This window comes from Microcaecilia unicolor, chromosome 4 (genome assembly GCF_901765095.1).
Source record: "Microcaecilia unicolor chromosome 4, aMicUni1.1, whole genome shotgun sequence".
In the NCBI taxonomy this organism is placed as follows: Eukaryota; Metazoa; Chordata; class Amphibia; order Gymnophiona; family Siphonopidae; genus Microcaecilia; species Microcaecilia unicolor.
This window is the reverse complement of record NC_044034.1, coordinates 277,720,078-277,743,053: the sequence shown is the minus strand read 5'-3', so window position 1 is coordinate 277,743,053 and position 22,976 is coordinate 277,720,078. Positions and strand designations below refer to the sequence as shown.

The following is a 22,976-nucleotide window of genomic DNA, read 5'->3' as shown; positions in this document are numbered from 1 at the left end:
CAATTCTGAAGACGACACCTTCACGAGGATATAAAGAGAATGGAGCAGGGTCCTGAATGTGGTTACTAAAATGGTCAGTAGTCTTCATCATAGAGCATACGGAGACACTTAAAGATATCAAGGTGCGTATTTTGAAAGAAAGGTAGCATGATAGAGACATTTAAATACCTCTGTGCTATAAATGCATAGAAGGCAGGTCTCTTTCAATTGAAAGGAAACACTGGAACAAAGAGTTATAGGATGAAGTTAAGAGGGATAGACTCAGGAATAATGTAAGAAAAATATTTCTTTATAGAAAGGATGGTGGATGAATAGAACTGCCTCCCAGTGGGGATAAGAAAAGAAGATCACTGAGGTAGAGGAAGGGATTGTAGAGCTTAATAGATGGCATGGATAGGCAAACTAGATAGGCTGAATGATCTATTATCTGCCATAATTTTTTATGTTTTTATATGGTAGACTCAAACAATTACACTGAATGAGTCAGCAATGGAAATATACTGAGGCTCATACTGGACACTTTGTAGGTAAAGGCATACAAAGAAGAAATTAATCCATCCAGTCTGCTCAGTTGAGATTCTTCCGCTTTGGGTAGGTAAACATGTTCATGGAAGGTCCCAAAAAACAGGCAGGCAAGTAGTCTGTTAAGTCCTGAAGAAAGAAAAATGTGGAGGCAGACATGATAAGAGATGGATGAAATTTTCATATGCAGCCTAATATCAACTCCCCTCCATCTTGTCTTCTAGCTTTAGCCAATAATAGTCCTCAATGCCTCAAAATCTGTCACAGTACTGACTGCAAAACTACGTAGGACACAACTTATTTTGGAATGCAAAAGAATCAGAAGGCAATAGGTGAAATATGCAAAGCTAAAATTCTGACAAGGATTTTTCAGAACAGTACTCATTCCCAACGCAGTTAGATACATTCCTTCAAGATCTTCCTGTTTAGTTTAAACTCACATTTTTCTTTCTTTGTTTTCGTCTGTTTTTGACATCTACATTTGTCATCTGAGCAGCATTTCTGCAATGTCTGAAGGAGATTAAATATAAATTTCACCCAGGCTTTACTGCAGAAACTGAATTATGGGGTCCTTTTTACAAAGCAGCGGTAGGGCTAATGCACGGGTAGTGTTCACCAAATCGGTACTACCACAGGGATAGCATGGGCACCCTGCGGTAGTTTTGAAGATGGTGCACACTGTTTCCTGTGGTAGAAGATATTTTTCTGTTTTCTACCACGGGGGGCGTTCATGGTGGTAATCAGCAGTGCGGCCACATTGGCACATGCTGCATGAGTACCATGCGTGTAGCACGTGAACCCTTACCGCTAGGTCAATGGGTGGTGCTAAGGGCTCAGGCAGTAAATAGCTGCGTACTACTTTTAATTTTAGCGCATGGCCATTTAGTGCCCCCATTAAAAAGAGTCTTTTTCTCCACGCCGTGGTAAAAGATGGCCTAGCGCATGCCAAAAACACTACCGCAGGCCACTTTTTACCACAGCTTAGTAAAAGGACCCCTCAGATAGCAATGAAGTCAGTAGCTATATAAGATACTGCAATTTTATGAAAAGCACTTCACAGAATATGTTATGGGATCAGTAATTAAAAGCCTACCTTTCTTTAGTGCTGTTAAAAATGAGGGTCTGATATTTGAAAGTAAATATCTGCATAGTAATAGCCGCTATATGGATTTTTTTAAAAATATTTTTATTAGATTTTTGAAAGATACATCTAACACAAGAAAAACAAAACAACATGTGCTAATGCACAGTATGATAAGGTACACAAAGCTGAGTTCAAGCAAATAAGTTCTATAAATTTAAGCTGCAGATGAGAGAAAAAGGTCTAGAGTTTTCCATTTCTGATGACTAATTTTATGTCCAGGAATATAGTTTATTGCAGACTGCTCATAGTTTTTGTATAATAAAATCCAGTTCCACCAAAGGATAACATTGACTTGAGAGTTATCTTTCCAGTGCGAGATTATTAATTTCAATGCCACAGAAACTAAGAAATCAAACAGTAGTTTATCGTTTTCTGAAAATAAAAAATGGAATGCAAGGGGATTTCCAAATTACATACTTAGGTAAAAAAGATTCTTGAAACCCCAAAATCTTTTGTAGTTTATCCCAGATATCTGACCAAAATAAGACTAGGTTAGGATATTCTAGCAAAAGATGTATTAGAGTTCCTGTAATTTCTTTCCAAGACCAACACAAATCACAATAAGAGGACCCAGACAATTTACACTTTCTTGGCGTCCAAAGGGCCCTATGATACATGAAGTAGAGAGATTGTGTTATTGCAGCCGACAAGGATGCCCTTGGGCCAATCGACCATATACTGGACCATTGAACATCTGACAATGAATCATGAAGATCCATTTCCCATACATGTTAAGTCGAACAACGTGAGGCAGCAACACCGGACCTCATCGCCTTATAAAACGATGAGGCCCTGTGTTGCAACCTGCACTGGTTGTCAATGAAGCTAGTGAGAGCCGCATTGTTCATTGCAGGGCGTAGTTTCCATTTTTTGGATTTAAGAACGCTACGCAACTGGTGCCATTGAAGCAATTGAGAGTTGGGAATTTGAAACTCGGTAATAGCCGCTATATGGATTTTGTACTTGCTGCTGCAATCCATGGGTCCTCTGTAGCACCTACATAGGCAGTGCTAGGGTGGTATGTGGACTGAGAGAGAGAGAGTGGAAAGTTATGCAGCGGAGCCATATGCGATTGGTATCCAGATAACGGATAAAATGTAGACAGAAAAAAAAAAGCTCTATCTGGAGAGAGGTCTGAATATTTCCATTACCCGGAAAGCTGCAGTTTGGCCTGCTGTACCTGAATCTTCAGCGCCACTTGCTATCTGGATAGCAGTGTTAAACATTCATGATTAATTTAGTCCATGGGGTGATTTTACTCACAGCCCCTTTAAACACAAAATGCATATTTTCCTGTTGTGGCAACTTTGCGCCAGTATTCTGCTTAGTGGTTAGATTTTCAAAAGGAAAAGTGATGAATTTGCCTCTGAGAATGAAATTGCAGTCCTGCAGGTACTTTGTGTTCATGGGAGTAATTAAAGATGCGTCTCTTTCTTAACCTACACTGCACACATTCAGCTTTGAAACGAAGGAACTGCTTGTGTTTTATGTTTTTTTTCTTCTAGGTGAAAAAGCAGCTTTTCCCTGATCAGACTCTTGCTAAGATATGTTAAAATCAGGAAAGATCAAATAAGCTTTGGAACATAGGAATATCTCCTTCCTATGGGGTCCTTAATTGATTCTCCTACACCAAAAGTCCTATTGAACTCACATTTATGTAAATAAAATAAATCTATGCTTACTTGGGACATATGGGGGTAAATTCTGTGAAAGGTGTCTGCGGCAAAATGGTGAATTTTCCAGCATGTGAATTATAAGAATATTTCATGGTGTATTTCTCTTGTTTGGCCAGCAGGTGGTGCATGTTTTATGTTTATTTTTTTAATTTTAGTTACATTTGCACCCCGTGCTTTCCCACTCATGGCAGGCTCAATGCGGCTTACATGGGGCAATGGACGGTTTAAAGTTGTTACAGAGAAATGACCGTTCTTTCTTTAATCTAACAAAAAGAGGAAGTACAGACCCATTGCCTGAAATTACTGGTCTTCCTGGACGATTCATTAGAGAATGTGTAAACAATTCTACACATGCCATTAATTTGCTTGAGCCATAGGATGGAGATGTTACAAATTTGATCCTTGTCACCTTTGATGCTTTTGTTATTTGAACCAAACCTTGCAGCTCTGGAAAGGTTATTATGAATGGTGCAGGTGTGCAGTGGCTGCGTGAATCTGAATTGTAGGGAAATATTCAGATAGTAAAACAGCCCATCTTAAGTTAAGGAGAGAAATAAAATCAGAGACACTTAGGAAATTATATAGGGATTTTTAAATTAACATTTTATTTTGGGAAAAGGTATATTTACACAGTTAAAACCCCCCCAGAAATGTTGATTATAGGAACATTAAGTTGCACCATTCAGGGAGATATTCTTCCATTTTTGATTTTGTACACTGCCGTCCCTTGTGTTCCTACTGACCAGTGCCTGTGCTCTATTTTGTTCAACAGCCAGGTCCTGCAAAAAGCAAATAGTCCTTTATTATAAGAAAAATAAGGCAGACCAGGTCTCAGGTCAGTTCCCTACCAGAAGGGGAAGAGTAGAATCAGAGGTCTCTGCTTACCTAGAGACAGTGGCAAAAGGGGACTCCAGCTGGCTCATGGCTTCCAGGGTTCAGCTGCCTGATTCTGCAGAGACAGAATGGAAAGCAAATGAGTTAGTTTCCTAGGTGTAGAAGATTTCAGGCAGATGAAAGCCACATCCCCAATGGTAAGGCAATGTTGAGGGTTGAAAATGGCATCTCAATCACAGGTTTAGGTGTCATTCTTCCTAAAATGTTCGCAGGTGTAGGTCATTAAAAAAAAAAAAAAAGTCTATCTCGCAAATGTCAAAAGCAGTACCTAGTAAGGCATTCCTAGTCAGTGAGGTACAGGAAGCGGGTGCAGGGTCTGAAGACTCTGATAGGGCTGTCTCCTACGGGGCCTCCCCTCCAAACTGTCATCCACCTCTATCAAGGTGTGAGTGACCAAAGCATTCAGCACATCCACGATTGCCGTACAGGTGTCCCACCACCACAGGTGCACACTTCCACCTCCTGCACCTTGTGAGATCCAGAACCAGCTTGCAGTCCTGAGACACTCACCAGCTGCCCAAAACACTCACTCTCCCACCATCAACAAACAGTCATCATACACACAGCTGCAACACAGAGCACAGTGACAAACTTGGTATGGACAAAGAGAGGAACAATGAAAGATAGAGGACAAGCAGTTAGGGAAGTATAATGGAAGGTGTGGGAGTTTGGGATAGTGAGGGTTTGGTGAGAGAAGGGAGTTAAATACAGAGGAAGGAATGGTTGTGGCTATAGGGTCTAGCAGGTGTGGGCAAGGAGTTGAGGAGGCAGTGCAATTTTTTCTAGCGAACAAGGTGCCGGTACTCAAATGCCAGGCCACCCTTCAGTGTGGGGTGATCACTGAGGGACCCACCTCACAATAGCCAGGCCCACTGCAACCAGCCTCAGAATCTATGACAAGGCAGAATTGGTGTGTACAGCCTGAGCTCTTTCATTAAAACTTGGGGGCCATGGGTCAATTTTAGCAGACAATGGAAAAGGTGCCGGTACTCAGTACCCCCTGAAAAGAAGCCCTGTGAGGAGGTGAGACACAGAAAAGGCAAGGCAGGAAATGTGAAAGTCAAAAGGTTCAGACTAGGAAAACACACAAAGGTAGCAAAACACTCAGCAACTCTCCACTATGTCTCACAAATGACCACTTCCATCTCTCCACTCTCCAACTCAGCCGATGACACAAAATTATTCAGGGTCGTCAAGTCGCAGGAGGAATGTGAACGATTACAGGAGGACCTTGCGAGACTGGGAGAATGGGCGTGCAAGTGGCAGATGAAGTTCAATGTTGACAAGTGCAAAGTGATGCATGTGGGTAAGAGGAACCCGAATTATAGCTACGTCTTGCAAGGTTCCGCGTTAGGAGTTACGGATCAAGAAAGGGATCTGGGTGTCGTCGTCGATGATACGCTGAAACCTTCTGCTCAGTGTGCTGCTGCGGCTAGGAAAGCGAATAGAATGTTGGGTGTTATTAGGAAGGGTATGGAGTCCAGGTGTGCGGATGTTATAATGCCGTTGTATCGCTCCATGGTGCGACCGCACCTGGAGTATTGTGTTCAGTACTGGTCTCCGTATCTCAAAAAAGATATAGTAGAATTGGAAAAGGTACAGCGAAGGGCGACGAAAATGATAGTGGGGATGGGACGACTTTCCTATGAAGAGAGGCTGAGAAGGCTAGGGCTTTTCAGCTTGGAGAAGAGACGGCTGAGGGGAGATATGATAGAAGTGTATAAAATAATGAGTGGAATGGATCGGGTGGATGTGAAGCGACTGTTCACGCTATCCAAAAATACTAGGACTAGAGGGCATGAGTTGAAGCTACAGTGTGGTAAATTTAAAACGAATCGGAGAAAATTTTTCTTCACCCAACGTGTAATTAGACTCTGGAATTCATTGCCGGAGAACGTGGTACGGGCGGTTAGCTTGACGGAGTTTAAAAAGGGGTTAGATAGATTCCTAAAGGACAAGTCCATAGACCGCTATTAAATGGACTGGAAAAATTCCTCATTTTTAGGTATAACTTGTCTGGAATGTTTTTACGTTTGGGGAGCGTGCCAGGTGCCCTTGACCTGGATTGGCCACTGTCGGTGACAGGATGCTGGGCTAGATGGACCTTTGGTCTTTCCCAGTATGGCACTACTTATGTACTTATGTACTTAAAGCAGGTCTAATTCTGGACGTTTTACTTTCTGCCCCATGGAAGTAGTTTTACTATCTGTTATTGCCAAAAAACATTCATCACGTAACACCACCCATGTCATGCCCATGAAACATTCCCTCTGGGAACATCTTTTCGGCGACTATCGGACTTGCACAGATTTTTTTGGTTTCTTTAATTATATGCTTTAGACATTTTTCTGTGAGAAAATTAAATTATCTGCCAGTTATGCCATTTTATGGTTAGTTTGTTTGTTTTTTTGCTTTGATTAAGAGCCCCTAAATGATTGTGAAAACTGGAAAAAGATTTGGAAGATTGAATGACTGAGGATGAGGAGGTGGTTTTTTGACTGATGATGTGAGGCGATTTGGGAACGAGTAGTTTGATAGCTGGGCAGTCATGTTCTGTCAATTTATTTCCAACATGTTTTGCAGTGCAAAACCACTGCTTCAGGGAATTAGAAACCCAGTGCTTTTAAATCTTTAAACTCTCAGTGCTCTCTTCTGGGTTTCTAATTCTCTGTTTTGCATTGCGAAACGTGTTGGAAATGAATTGACAGGGCATGACCAACAACTTTAATTGCTACAAAAGTTTAGTGCTTTATTTAAGAAATTAAAAGTTGGACTGGGAAATTTTTATTTGATCTGTTTAAGGAAACTTTTTTTTTTTTTGCCTACGATTACAATATTATGTGAAGAGCTTAAAGAAGTAATAGCTCTATCCTGCTCATTGAGGCATTTTTCCTTCCTCATTAATATATGCCATGATATTTAAGTAGTGAAAGTATTTTGTGACTTCACATGCCCCATTTCTTGAGTATATAAGTACTAATAACTCATAGGCGCCCCGTATAAGAGGCTTGGGGAGGACTTCCCTTGGCTGCTCTTTAAAAGAGATGGCGCCTAAGCGCCAAAATGCTGCAGTGACCGGCGGTGTCTGCCTCCTCCCCCCTCCCGCGCGAGTCTTGCACCTCCACACACCCCCTCCCGCTCTCACTCACCCATCCATTCGCCTGGCGTGGTCACTCCATCTCCGGTCGGCCTGAGGCGTTCTCCCTCTGATGCCGGCAATGCACATAGCCAGCCTGATTCTGCTGCCTGCGTTGGAGCCTCTCTTTCTCAGACGCGTCCCGCCTCCTCAAATTCAACTTCCTGTCGTACGCAGAGGCGGGACGCGTATGAGAGAGGCTCCGACGCAGGCAGAATCAGGCTGGCTATGTGCATCGCCGCATCGGAGAACGCTTCAGCCTCAGGCTTTAATAACAAGGGGCGGATGGGGGGGGGAGCGAAAGCCACGGATGGCAGGGGAGAGAAGAGTCGCTGCAAGCTCAGAGCTGGAGGACAGTAGAAGCGAGATCGAGGGACATGCTGTGCTGCCATGGAGAAAGGTGGAAAGGGAGATTAACTGGGCATGTGGGCAAGGAGGAAAGTGGAAATGGGAGATCAGAGTGAGATTCTGGATACAGAGGAAGGTGGGAGGAAAGATTGGGAAAAAGGAAGAAGGAAATGGAGATTGTGGGACATGCTGGGCATGGAGAAATGTGAGAAAGGAAATGGGGGGTTCATGCTGGGCATGGAGGAGGGTAGAAAAAGGGTGATTAGGGTGACATGCTGGGCACAGAGGAGTGAAGGTGGGAGGAAAGATCAGGGGGTGGTGCTGGAGAGGAGGAAAGGTGGAAAGAGAAATCAGGGAGATGCTGGCATTGCTGGTTAGGAAGGAAGGTGGAAGAGAAAACCAGGAAGAGATGCTGGGCAAGAAGGAAGGGGGAAGAGAAAACCAGGAAAAGATGCTGGGCAAGAAGGAAGGGAAGAAAGGAGAGATGCTTGGCATCAATGGAAAGGAAAGAGGAGAGAGGGGAGATGTTAGAAATGGGTGGGGAAAGAGATGCAGAGCTAGATAGAAGCAGTAAAAAGAGGGAGCTGGAAGACTGGAGGATGAGAAAGAGGGATAAAGTTTGAGAGGCAAAAAATGTATTGGGGGAAGATGAGCATGAAAAAAAAATCAATGTCTGAGTGGAAGACATTGAGAAAATATAACATGGCAAATGAACAGGAGGCTCTGGACAGTGATCTAAGGGATACAGAGAGAGAATGAGACTACTATGCTTAGAAAAATAGCATTACCAGGCATAAAGGTAGAAAAATAATTTTATTTTCCATTTATTGATTGAAATTTGTCAGATTTGGGAATTAAAATCTGCTATCTGTATATTTTGCACTGTACATAAGGAAGGTTGTTGGACATGGGTGGATGGAGGGGAGAGGAGGGTTGCTGGACATGGATGGAGGGGAGGGAAGAGTGAGGAAGGAGATGAGATGAGGGAAAAGGAAGAGAGAAAAACTGCACATGGAGGAAGAAAATAGGCAGAAGTTGGATCCACTGGACAGTCAAGTCTGCGCAGGACCCAGCTTTTACTTACGGATGTAGGGCAAGAAATGAAGAAGAAAGGCGGAAAGTGAAGAAATAAATGGAAAGGAAGCCCTGGAAACGGAGTTAAGAGGACAGATAGCAGCAGAATTAGATACTGGGCCAGCATGATCAGAAAAACAAAGTCACCAGACAACAAAGGTAGAAAAGATAATTTTATTTTCATTATAGTGTTTGGAATATGTCCACTTTCAGAATTAGGTGCTCAACATTAAAAGTTTACATTTACTTATTTATGGCATTTTATCCCACATTAAACATGAATTAGGGTGTTTTGTGGCTCTACACGTATCATGATATTATGATCCCTTGTTTCATATTGTTGACGGTCTGCATTTTCCATATGGGTGGTATATTGGTGTATTAGGTTCTGCCCAGTGTAATATTTATGGTACAGTAAGGTTCTGAGTGTGTTTTTGCACAAAGTTGTGCATAGTGTTTTGCAGTTGAGCGATTGTGGTTAGTATATGCTTTGAGCAACCACTTTATTCTTTGACATATGATACATAGCTAATATCTAAATTTAATAAAAGGTATTGTGACTTTTATTTTTATTTTTTTTTTTTCTGTGTGTTATCAGATAATTATGGATTTAAGCTCCACCCCTGGCCCCACCCCTAACCCCGCCCCCTTTAGCCTCCCCAAACAGTTTGGCCACCGACCGCCTATGTAATAACTCATGTTTTGGAGGCAAATTCATTGGTCGTCATGGGTGATGAATATTTTGGACTGGATCTTAAGGGCATGTTTATTTTTCTGTGTCTTTATATCTGTTACTGTATTAAAGCCAGAAATGCATCAGTTTTTATTACAGTGATTGTTACATGTTGCAGAGTGAAGTCTACATTTACATCCTTATGAGAGTGAACCAACATCTTCCAAATTAAAGTTTATTGGCCAAATTTCATTCTAAGAATATCCCTGGTATCTAATACAAATGATATACTAGAATAAGATAAGATCCTATCAGTATTAGCAACACATTATTTTTAATACATCTTTCTAAAAAAAAAAAAAGCTTGCAATGGGCCAAGAAAATAGAATGAGCTCTCCCAGTGGGACATGAAGCTTGTTATAAATGTTCCGTGTCATGGCGACATGGGTCAGATTTAACTATGGGGCTCATTTTCAAAACACAGACTTACGACCCACTTTCAGGACCACAAGATGAGAATTGGTCCTTTATTACAATTAAGTGCCCTTTTATTAAACTGCATTAAGTGCTAATGCGCACTTAGGGGCCCTTTCACAGAGCTTCGGTAAGCCCAACACAGGCTTACTACATGCTAATCTGGAACTACCAACAGCCCAATGCGGGCACTGGTAATAATTTCAGCCCTGGCGTGCACCATTTGCAGCACTAGGGAAAATAGTTATTTTCCAGCATGGAGCTAACTCGGTGGTAATCGGGCAGTACCGTATGAAACCTGGTTGTTGCCGGGTTAGTGCAGGAGCCCTTAATGCCATCTGAATGGATGATGTTGTGTTCCCCCCCCCCCCCCCCCCCAGCATGGCTACACCGTAAGTGAAATCATACCACATGGACATGCCATTTTTTGGCCTTTTTACCCCTGCAATAAAAGGGCCCCTTAATGTGGGGAAAAAAGGTAATTTGCCTGTCAACATGCAATAATCATGCTCTACTTATTTTATTTTGTTATTTTTTCAGGAGGGGACTTGTCATGGGGGGGGGGGGGGGGAATGAGCATGGAAGTGTTATTTAGGTCCTTTGTAATTTTTCTTCGTCACAAATTCACAATATAGGGATATATATATATATATAAGGATGACATGCAAATTCGTGAAGTGTTCCATATTTGTTTTGTTTAACATCTACCGGACTTGGCGATCACCTTTACGGTATTATGTAAGCCACATTGAGCCTCCTACTGGGTGGGAAAATGTGGGATATAAATGTTACAAATATATATATATATATAGACACACACACACTCCATCTGAGAAGAAACAGGAAGCAAAATGAACTTATATGAATGGAAATGATATTATTTCATGTATTATCAGTAACCCAGAACAAAAGTGGAAAGTGGGTTGTAACTGTTTATCTCATCCTATATGTCTGCAGTTGTGAATTCTTGAATCCAGGGGAAACCATCTCTAGTGTTCATCCTTTCCACCCACTGCTACTCTGGTGACATATTTCCATTTTAATCTTTAGTAGAAAGGTTTATTCTGTTACCCATCATAAGTAAAAATATTTGAATGGCTGAACAGCTCCATGGTTGCATTAGAGGTGATTTACATTATTACATCAAAGATTCCACTTTGACAGGAAATCCAGAAATGGTAACAAGAAATATACAATAATTCAATACAAACTACAGATGCCCAATACAGTTCACTTTAGAAATGGGGAAAATTTAAAGTAAATCCATAGGAAGTTTGGTAAATACAGGGGAAAAAAGGAAAAGAAGTCAGAGCAATTAATTCTGCAAATTTATTCCTAATAAAACCTTCTATATGGAGGCTCCCACAGGGGCTCTCAAGACACTTTTTGTCAGAAGAAAATTCTGTAACTGCAATGGTTCATAATAAATAAACTTAACATTGTGATAAGATATAAAGCATTTACAAGGAAAACACAGAATTTACAGTATTTCAATGCAATGCTGACTTTGCATTTAAACAGACATGTAGCCAGGGATTTTTTTGAGGGGTACTTGGGGGTACTGAGTACAGGCACCTTTTCCATTGTCTGCTAAAACTGAACCATTGTTCCCAAGTTTTAATGAAAGAGCTGAGGCTCTACACACCAATTCTGCCTTGTCATAGATTCTGTGACTGGTTGCAGGGGGCCTGGCTATTGTGGGGTGGATCCCTCAGTGATCACTCCACCCTTGAAGGGTGTCCTAGCATTTGAGTACGAGCACCTTTTTTGCTAGAAAAAAATGCACTGCAAGTAGCTGATGTGTTTCATTGTTCTAGGGCAAAACTGTTGGTCTTTCTACATATTAGGGTATGTTTTTAGCAGCAGAGACAGTGAGAAGAAAGGGTGTAGACTCAACACTAGATAGTCAAGTTCTATTTAAAATTTTCTTTCTGACCCTATGGTAGAAATTATAACATCACTTCCAGGCAAGGAGTTTAACTGAAATTTAAAAAAAATTGTTTACTATCTGAGAATTATAAAATAGCTTTCTCTTACTGTAGGGCTCACAAGCATTGTGGCATTTCAAAAAAAATGCATTTGTTACATATATTTATTTAAATAAAAGCATTTATTACTTTTCTGTACCATCTTTCCCAATGTGGCTCCAAAACAGTTTACAATATGAAATCATATACAATTTTCCAGCGTATGAATGTGTTTATTATTTAATGCAAAAACAAAACAATTTGACAGTTTTAAAAGCTCACAGTACAGTACAGTGGATGAGTGCAGTAGGCTGAGAACCTGGGGAACTGGGTTAAATTTCCACTGCAGCTCCTTTAGGCTAATGCTCAGAACTACCGCGATAAGCCAACAGTGCCAAAAACCATACTGCCACAACAGCAATTAAACCTACCTTGTCAATGCTCGAAATGATATCTAAATTATGTGTGTGCTGTAAAAGTGAAAGCAAGGCGGGGGAACATGCATGGCACATGCGCTGAAGAGTTTTGTGGTAAACTCAGATGTATGCATGCACCTTGCAAACTCAAATGTAAAGAACACATTGGCAAATGTTTTCTGTGTCTTTAAATATAAGTGCCGAGATCTGGAAAAGTGGGGTGGTATACATGGGCGTAGACTGGGGGGGGGAGGGGGGCAGTGCCCCCCTAAACGACAAAGACGAGTTCTTTCCCGCAGCGGCGAACGGGCGGGTGGGAAAGCAGCAAGCAAGCAGCCACGCTGAACTCCGTCCTTCGCTTCCTGAATCCTGCCCTCTCAGCGTCCCGCCCGCCCCAAAGGAAATGACATCAGAGGAAGGCGGGACGCAGAGAGAGGGCAGGATTCAGGAAGCGAAGGACGGAGTTCAGCGTAGCTGCTTGCTTGCTGCTTTCCCGCCCGCCCGTTCGCCGCTGCAGCTTCGGAAGTGGAGTGAGCCAGGCCTATCTAGTCCACTTTAACAGTGTGTAAGTAAGGAAGCCATTTTCACTCCCCCGCGCAGCCGTCGCCGTTCACAAACACAGCAAGCAAACCTGTGTGAGCTGCTGCTGCATCCACGTTGTCGTTCTTGGGAGATGCTTTGAAGGGGGAGGGAGACGTTGGATAGAATGGGGAGGGGAAGAGAAGGGGATGGAAAGAAACAGGATGGGCAGGGGAGAGAGAAGAATTGTTGGACAACAGGGATTGATGGAGGGGACAGGGGAGAGAGGAAAGATGGGTGAAAGATCTGGCTTGATATCTCTTACATATTCATTATGGTTATTCCCAAAAAAAGCCAGCTCTTTTTCCCTTCCTTCCTCCATATTAGCATATTCATTTGAATATATATATGCAAATGAATATGCTAATATGCTCTGCCCCATTTTTGCCCCCCCAAATGAAACAGTCAAACTACGCCCATGGTGGTATATAAAGTATTTTATGCTTCAACAATTTTTTATTGATGAGGTCACATGGTATACAATTCCATCTCAGTCAATATAAATCGTATAACAGCAAAGTCTAGTACATATTACTAAACCTGAAATGTCCATCATCAATGTTTTCCAAACTTTTCTCCCCTATCCCTTCCTTCTTGTCTACTCCTATATCTATAATGTGTACATGTATAATTACTGTACAATGCATAACTATTAACAATAAACTTTTATATGAAACTCCAATATTTATAACTCGTGTTTTACTCAGTGTATTATCCCAACAATATTTACTGGTGGGTCCTCTTAATGTGCTCCTTCAAAGGATTGTTCTCCTATCTAATAATACACATGTCCCTCTATTATGCATTGAACATTACCCTTCCCACTCCTATACCCCCCTCCCCCCCCAACCTCCCTCCCCCTCTACTCGCTTAAAATGTTCTCTAAACATCATGGTTAATTACCTCTACCTCTGCACATGCTATTCCTACCAGAGTGTAAAATATTGGTCTTGCTTCTTTTGGCACTGTGCTCCTCTTATAATAGGGGCAGATTATTGAGCACTGCGCTTCTCGCTTTATGTGAGATACTGTGTAAATATCTGTTCCAAATTGAAATAAAGGCTTTTCTTTTCTTTGGGATGCCTCGTGCCGCTCTAGCCTCCCATAACATCAACTCATGAAATTTATTCCTCCAAAACCAGATGGTGGGTGGTTCCTCTTGCAACCAATGCCTCAGTATACATTTTTTCCCCACTGCGTATGCCTTACCCAGTAATAGATTCATGTTCTTGTCTGATAGCTCATAGGCCCCCCTTTTGTTTAATAACACCCCTCTCCACGAGGGAATTAGTCTGTGGCCTATGAGAGTCTCAAGGTAATTATGGATCCTTTTCCAGAATATTTTCACTTTGATACAACTCCAAAATGCATGCAGAAGTGTATTTCTCCCTTGTCTACACTTTACACACTGAGCATCCGGTGCACAGCCCGCTCTTGCTGCCTGTGTTTGTGCCATGTATCCCCTATGTAATATCCTATACTGGCTCTCCTGTAGCTCTGCCCCGCTAACTTGCCTGGGGATATCTTTTATCAATTTTGCAAAATTTACTCCCTTCAATTCATATCCCAGGTCTTTGCTTATATAAAGTATTTTAATAAACATAAACTTTTAAATGCAGGAAAACAGGTGCCAATGTGTGCTTTTACTTTTGGGTTTACTGTGATTCACATGTATTCATTTCTCACTACCAGCGCCTAGGGACTTGCATGGGCTTCCTTCTATTTCCAAATTATATAAAAATCAGCAGAGTTTAAAGAAGGAATCATGAGAATGCCTGCTCTGAGCTGGCATTATTTTCTTTTCAGTAGTAAGGTGGCTTTGTTTTGTGTGTTGTTCTCTGAGCATTGGGAGGGAATAGGAAATGAGCTCATTAACATCCATTTGACTACATTAGCATATTATTTGCGCTAATCGTTGGCGTGCTTGTCGTCTCGTACTCCAGAGACTCTAAGCATGGCGCATGCACTAATGTGGGCGCTAGTTCAGTGCTAACAGCCTCTACCACCTGCATTTGGTTCTGAGCATCAGGGCACTTGTGACCCTGGGCAAATCACTTAACCCTACATTGCCCCAGGTACAAAACTTAGATTGTGAACCCACTAGGGACAGAGAAAGCACCTGCACAGAATCTATGTACTGTAAACTGCTTTGGTTGTACCCACAGAAAGGCAATATATCAAATCCATGACTCTTTACCCTCTCCCTCCCCCCAATTAGTTAACAGACTTATTAACATCTTGCCTGTCCCATTTAGACAAATAAGTTAGGAGTCATTTCCTCTTCTCTAAAGCTGCCACTTCCAGGGCCACTGAGAGACTGAGCCAGGCCCGGGGCAGGGCTGAAGCTGCTGCCAGGCCTGGGGCAAGGCCGCCACTGCTGCCGGGCCTGGGGCAGGGCCACTGCCCCCCCCCCCAAGGATCACTGCCGCCCCCCCCCCCCCACCCGACTGAATTGTGAGTACTTTTGCTGACGAGGATCCCAAGGCCCCGCCAGCAGAAGGTCCTCCTCCAGGCACCGCTGTTCTTTCCTCTGCCGGCTGCCGCATTGCATGCCCCTGCGGCTGCTTTTCTCTCAGTTCCCGCACGCTCAGTTTCAAAACTGAGCATGCACGGCCTGAGGGCCCAGCAGCTGCTTGGCAGGCAATGCAAGGGGGGGCAGCACCACAGTTATCTCTCTCCTGCTCTCCTGTCGAGACGCGATCACCTGGGTCCCCATCAGGAGCAGAAGAAATAGAGACCCTGGCACTGGACCCCCTTGGAGGCCTGGGCCCGAAGAATTTTGCCTCCCCCATGACCCCCTCTTGGTGGACCTGGCCACATCATGCTTTTTATAGCAACACTAGCCGTTAAGCCCGTTAAAACGGGCGCGTATTGGAATGTTTTTTTTCCCAAGGCCCCCCTCCCGTTGCAGCTGCAAGGCCCCCTGCCATCCTCCTTCCCTGCCAGCTCCAAGGACACCTCTGTCCCTCCATCCCAGCTCCAAGGCTCCAGTCCTCCCCCCTTCCCAGCTGCAAGGCCCCCTGCCCGCCCTCCCTCCCTCCCAGTTCCAAGGCCCCAGGCCCTCCCCCCCAGCTCCCAAGGCCCCCTTCCCTCCCTCCCAGTTCCAAGGCCCCCTGCTCTCCCTCACAACTGTAAGGGGCCCCATTCCCTCACAACTGTAAGGGGCCCCCTGCACGCCCGCCCTCCCGCCCTCCCAGTTCCAAGGCCCCCCCCCCGTGCCTTCTTCCCAGCCAGCTGGAAGGCCCCCTTCAGTCCAGCCCTCCCAGCTCCAAGGCCCCCCCTCCTTCTGAGACCTCCCCTGTCCCCCCCCCCCCCAAGGTAGCCGCTACCGCCCCCCCCCACCCCGGAGTCGCCCCCGCCCCCCCTTCACCCGGCCCGGGCCCTCTCTTCGTTATTCAACTTACAGCAGCGCCAAAACAGCAGCAGCTCCCGTTGGCCTTCCTTCACTGCCTGTGCCTCGCCCTCGTGTGATGTCACGTCGGCGAGGGCGGGGCACAGGCAGGGAAGGAAGGCCGACGGGAGCTGAAGCTCAGCTGCTTGCTGCTGTTTTCGGCGCTGCTGTAAGTTGAATAACGAAGAGAGGGCCCGGGCCGGGTGAAGGGGGGTGGTGGCAACTCCGGGGGTGGGTGGGGGCGGTAGCGGCTACCTTGGGGGGGGGGGAGCGGTAGCGACATCAGCGGTTCCCTCCCTCCACTTCCGCGGTTTCCCTCTCTGTCCCGCCCCCCTCCCCCCGTCATCACGTCTTGACGCGAGGGCGGGACAGAGAGGGAAGTCTCTACTGCGCATTTGCAAGTGAGTACGGTCACTTGCCTTTTATATGTTTGATTATTCCACCACATGCATACATTCAAGACACATGTTATTCTGCCAGTTATTCTGCCAGTTAACTAATGTAAGTTTCAATGCTATTATTAATAGAAAATCAAATATAAAAAACATCATCTGTTGACATTGACCTAGATAGGGCTAAGGACCTCCATTTAAGTAATTTAAAAGAAAAAGATTCGTGAATCCCAAATAGACTACTAATTTTAGCCTACATCCCTAGCCAAAAATCTTAGGATTGGGACAAGAAAACAACATATGAGATGAAAGTACCAATATGCCTTAGACAGAACCAAAATAAGTGGACTAATTTAAAGAAAGTTGCATGTGAAGTCTGAAATGTGCATGAATATAATCTCAGCTAGGGCAGGAGTGGGTAAGAAAGTCCTGCTACAGTACGCGCATTCAATGTTAGTCCCTGTGTGTGTGCAACCAGCAAGTTAATTATTTCTTCCTTTAAAAGCTTGGAAGATATGCCAAGCTTTCACCTGCTTCGTGAAGTAAATAGTTTTGCGTTGAGAAAATCCTTTCAAGGAATGCATTATAGAGTGTGGTGGCTACTCCTGGAGAAGACTCGTTGATGTGTGTCACGTGTAATGGGCATGTAAATGTTATCACCTATGTTAAAGAACTGCCTTCCTAGTGCCGTCCCCCCCAAAGGAAAAGCCCAACCCATCCCTAACCTTAGCCCTCCTATTTCCTTTCACAGCTTTTAAATCCTGTCACATTCCACATCATATTCCCAAACTTCCACCTAGCCTCCATTTAAAGGGCAAGCTAAACTTCTCTATATCCTCTACTCTCTGGCTCAAATTAATGTTAAGATCTTCTGTCTTATCCATATTGATTTTAAAACCCACTGCTGCTCCATACTCCTTACATTTCCTCATCAAGACTGGGAAGGTTATCTGAGCGTTCATCAAATTCATCATGATGTCATGGGCAAAAAGTGATTTTATTGGATTCCTTCTCTATCTCAGTCCCTTTAATATCTAGATTACTTCTGATTCTCTCAGCAGGTGGTTCCATGGATAAGGCAAAAAGTAGGTGATGATAATGGGCAACCCTGCCTGGTGCCCCTGCCCAATTGAAAAGTGCCCAAATAGGTCCCATTTACTTTTGATACACGCTTCTGGTTGGGTGTACAGCTTGGTTACCGAAGTACGAAAGTTTTCTCTCAGGCTCACTTTCTTCAATACATAAGTATATAAAAACATAAACATTGCCATACTGGATGACACCAAAGGTCCATCAAGACCAGTATCCTGTTTCCAACAGAGGCCAATCCAGGTCACGAGTATCTGGCAAGATCCCAAATGAGTAAAGACAGATTTTATGCTGTTTATCCTAGGGAAAAGCAATGGATTTTCCCAAGTCTATCTTAATAATGGCTTACAAACTTTTCTTGTAGGAACATATCCAAACCTTTTTTAAAGCCTGGTAAATTAACTGCTTTTACCACATTCTGTGGCAATGAATTCCACAGTTTAATTATGTTGAGTGAAGAAATATTTTCTCTGGTTTGTTTTAAATTTACGACATAGTAGTTTCATTACATGCTCCCTAGTTCTTGTGTTTTTGGAATGAGTAAACAAGTTATTCTTGTTTACCTGTTCCAGTCCACTCAGTATTTTATAAACCTCTATCATATCTCTCCCCATCATCTCTTCTTCAAGCTGAAAAGCCCTAACCATTTTAGCCTTTCCTCATAGGGAAGTTGTCCTATCCTCTTTATCATTTTTGTTCCCTTCTCTGTACCTTTTCTAATTCTTTTTGAGATGCGGTGACCAAAATTGCACACAATATTTGAGGTGCAGTCGCACCATGGAACAATACAAAGGCATTATAATATTTTCAGTTTTGTTCTCCATTTCTTTCCTAATAATTCCTAACATTCTATTTGCTTTCTTAGCCACTGCTGCACACTGAACATTGAGTTTCAATGTATCTAGTGTTGTATAGTAACTGGATAAATGTAACTAGTGCTGTACTTAAGTATAAGTTTTGCCACTCTTACTTGTAAAGAAGTACAGGATAACGTGTTACTTTTACATTTACTGAAGTAATAATTTCATCAATTTTTACTGTTTTTACTTAGTTACATCTGATGTTTACAGTTAAAAGTAAATACTAAAAGCGGAAGCACGATGTAAATGATGATTCCTCAGTAAACCAAATGAAACAGCAAAACTGGATTTGCTATTTCAAATCTCGTCACGGAAACAGTGGTCATCTCATCATAAATGTTGCTGTTCTGTGAATAAGAACAGTGGAGTTGCCTGTGGTGTTACGAACATAAGAATTGCCATACTGGTTCAGACTGAAGGGGAAGGGAAATGGGACTTGATATACTGCTTTCCTGAGGTTTTTGTAACTACATTCAAAGCAGTTTACATATATTCAGGTACTTATTTTGTACCAGGGGCAATGGAGGGTTAAGTGACTTGCCCAGAGTCACAAGGAGCTGAAGGAAATTGAACTCAGTTCCCCAGGATCAAAATCCACTGCACTAACCACTAGGTAACCACTGCACTAACCACTAGCCCAGTATCCTGTTTCCAACAGTGGCCAACTCAGGTCACAAGTACCTAGCAAGATTCCAAAACAATAAAACAGATTTTATGCTGCTTATCCTAGAATATGCAGTGGATTTACCCAAGTCCATCTTAATAATGGCTTATAGACTTTTCTTTTAGGAAATTATCCAACGCTTTTTTAATCCCTGCTAAGCTAACTGCTGTTACCACATTTCTGGCAACGAATTCCAGAGTTTAATTACTTGTTGAGTGAAGAAATATTTTCTCCAATTCATTTTAAATTTACTACTTAGTAACTTCTTTGCGTGCCCCCTAGTCCTAGTATGTTTGGAAAGAGTAAACAAGCGAATCACATCTACCTGTTCCACTCCAGCCAAACAGAACAGTAATGAGTTGGGTCACTTTAAAGTGGAAACGAAGCTGAAGCTGGTTGCAATTCATACAAAACTGCTGGTCATCCCATGGAAAATTTTACATTGGATGACTGTCCACTGGATTGATAGAGTCTTTAGAAATGAAATCTGCTTGTCTGGCCTAAGGACTGAAGGGTTACCAATCATTTGACGTTCTTTTATAAGTTAAAGATATTCATACAGAGTTTGCCATCAGATAAAAAAATTATTACAACAATAAGACAATGATTCCAACTTTGTGAAAGTCTTCTCTGTAACTGAACAACATGACAATGACAATGAAGATAAAAATGAAGATGCAAGTGATGAATTAGTACTACTTCTAATACAGATGATAATGACAATAATGATGATACAGTATTCTTTTCGATACAGAAATCAAGCGTGTCAGAAATTCCCTTGATCAAAACCTGCAAACCCAGTCAGAGTATTGCAGCCTGACCTGATCTGAAGGAACTTTATTGACCAATCCACTTCCTGCTAGTTCGGTTGTTGAACCTTTTTAGCTGTGCTGGATTAATGGCTCACAAGCACACTCGCATGAGTGACAGTCATTTTCAAAATTTAGTTATACTCAGTGGCGTAGCGAGGGTGGCTGCCACCCGGGGCAGTTCGCCGCTGCGCCCCCCCCCCCCTTGGGTGCAGCATGACATCCCTCTTTGGCGCATCAACCCCCCCCCCTCGGCGCATCACCCAAGCCCCCCCGAGTGCATTCTTGCCTGCCATGTGCACGCCGCTGGGGGGGTGTCGGTTCCGCTGGTTCCCTGCTCCCTCTGCCCTGGAACCTGTTCCGGGGCAGAGGGAGCAGGGAACCAGCAGAGCCGACACCCCCCCCCCCCCCAGCGGCGTGCACCTGGGGCGGACCGCCCCACCGCCCCGCCCTTGCTATGCCACTGGTTTTACTAAAAAAACAAAGTGGATCGAATTGTAGAGCAAAAAGGTTGTTGGGATAAAAACGTTAACATTAGTTGCATTCATTGTAGTTGTGGTACTTTTACTTCTTACTCAAAAGTATTATATTAGGCAATAACTTTTTTACTTTCACTTAAGTGAAAATTATTTTTTTTTTAATTTTTTCTTTATTGAATTTTAATTTTTACAAAGAGTAAACTTTGAACAGATATACCAACATATCCATACCAATATTCCACAAATATATTTCAAATAGACAAAATAAACATTGTCCACTAAAGATAATCAAACATATAAATGGCGAGTGACCGTACTCACTCGCAAATGCGCAGTAGACTTCCCTCTCTGTCCCGCCCCCGCATCAATACATGATGACGGGGGTGGGACAGAGAGGGAAATTGCGCGAAGCCGCCGATGTCGCTACCGCTCCCCCCCCCCCTCCACCCGGCCCGAGCACTCTCTTCGGTATTGAACTTACATCGGCGAAATGCAGCACGCAGAACAGCTGAGCTCCCTTCGCCCTTTCTTCCCTGCCTGTGTCCCGCCCTTGTGTGATGTAACGTCGGCAAGGGCGGGACACAGGCAGAGAAGGAAGGCCGACGGGAGCTCAGCTGATCTGCGTGCTGCCTGTGTTTCGCCGATATAAGTTCAATGCCAAAAAGAGGGCCCGGTCCGGGTGCAGGGGTGGTGGCGGCGACTCCGGGGGACCGGTAGCAGCGACCTTGGGGAGGAGGGGCAGCGGCGAGGGGAAGGGGCCTTGCCAAAACCCCATACTAGCCCGTTTTAACGGGCTCAATGGCTAGTATCTTTATATTGGATTATAGTCCACAAATTGGAGGAAGGAAGCAAAATTATAAATGCCATTGGAAGATGGCTTATATATAAGAAAAATCAAATAAGAATAATCGAGTAGGGATTAACCCCTATTTACAAAATGAACCTCTTATCCTATGACTGCTCTTCAATACTCTGCACATTAAGAAATTCTTGCAACTGTTCAGGCTCATAGAAAATATATTTCTTTTCTTTAAAGAAAAGCAAACATTTACACGGAAATCTCAACTGAAAAGTTGCTTTTTTCTCCATGGATTCTTTCTTCATTTCCAGGAATTATTTCCTTCTAATTTGCGACCATTTAGATATGTCCGGAAATATAGATATTTTTCCACCTTTAAACTCTGGCTGTATTTTTTTTAGGTATAATTTCAACAAAGTTTCTTTGTCCTGCAAAAACACAAATGATACCACCAGAGTTGATCGAGTCTCAATATTTTCCAATGATTTTTCCAATAAATCTGTAACATTCATTATATCTTCTCCTTCACTGTGTTGTTTCACATTTCTTTGTTGTTGCTTCATTTTCTGTCTCAAATAATATATACTCTGTAATGGAGGCAGGACTTGTTCTGAGTAATTATATATTTCAGTTAAGAATTTCACAAACATATCTCTAGGTGACATATATTGAGACAGAGGAAAATTTAATAATCGAAGGTTTAAATTCTTGGATGCATTTTCTAAATTCTCGATCTTTCGGTGTAAAACCAACCGGTCGCCAGCAATATGAGCCTGTTGTTTAGAAATTTTTGCCACTTCTATTTCAAATGCTGTTTGTTTCGATGAAATTCCTTCAATTTTCTCTTTCAAAGTCTTAATCTGAGATGCATTATTTAAAGAAACAGTTATATAGGATGTACACACCTTGTGCAGAGATTCGAGAGCAGTCCAGATTGAGCTTAGTGAAATTTCAGCTGGCCTCTCCAGTGGCTGAATTGACAAAGCGCACAAGGAAGCTTCTTCTCTCAAATCCACATTTAAATTCAGTTCAGCCGCTGTTTCGTCCGATGTTATGCCTGAACTACGCAGCTCTGTTTCCTTTCTCCGCATGCTGTTCCCAATACCCGCTTCCAACGACGGGGTGCGCTGCCCCTTCGAGGCTATTGTTTCCACAGGCCCCGGAACTGCCTTCCCGTCTGGTTGCGGCAGTGGAGGAGTTTGAGGTCCCAGGGGGCTAAGCGATAACTCGCTCTCCAAGCTGGGGCTCTTCCCTGCCCCAGCAGCGGATTCGTCCTGTATCGGGGTAGAAATCAAAAAGGAAGAGATAGACGTTTGCCCAGGTAAGGAAGGAGTAGGTTTCGGGAGGGGAAGTCCCTTCGACTTACGTTTCCTTTTCGGCATTTTTGCAGGAATTAATGCTAAGGCAAAATATAATGGGAGCGTCCTTCTCTTCCAGCCTACTCGGCGGCCATCTTGCTTCCCCCATAAGCCCTAAGTGAATTTTTTAAATGTGTTCTTCTCTGTACTTTTACTGCAACTGTTAATCCAGTCATTAGGATTTTTTTTAATTTATGCTGAGCAGGACGTCAGACGCACAGAAGCCCTGCAG

General features: G+C 43.2%; 1 long non-coding RNA gene across 2 annotated transcripts in view; it reads right to left on the bottom strand.

Annotated features, from left to right (window-relative positions):
* Nucleotides 1–3,933: 3,933 nt before the first annotated feature.
* Nucleotides 3,934–22,976, bottom strand: part of LOC115468063 — a 52,557-nt gene continuing 33,514 nt past the window's right edge. For both annotated transcript variants that reach the window (XR_003941814.1, XR_003941813.1), the window contains exons 4-5: nt 4,228–4,291; nt 3,934–4,121 (exon numbers count right to left, since the gene is read on the bottom strand). This is a non-coding gene — a long non-coding RNA (uncharacterized LOC115468063). The remainder of the gene's footprint in view (nt 4,122–4,227; nt 4,292–22,976) is intronic.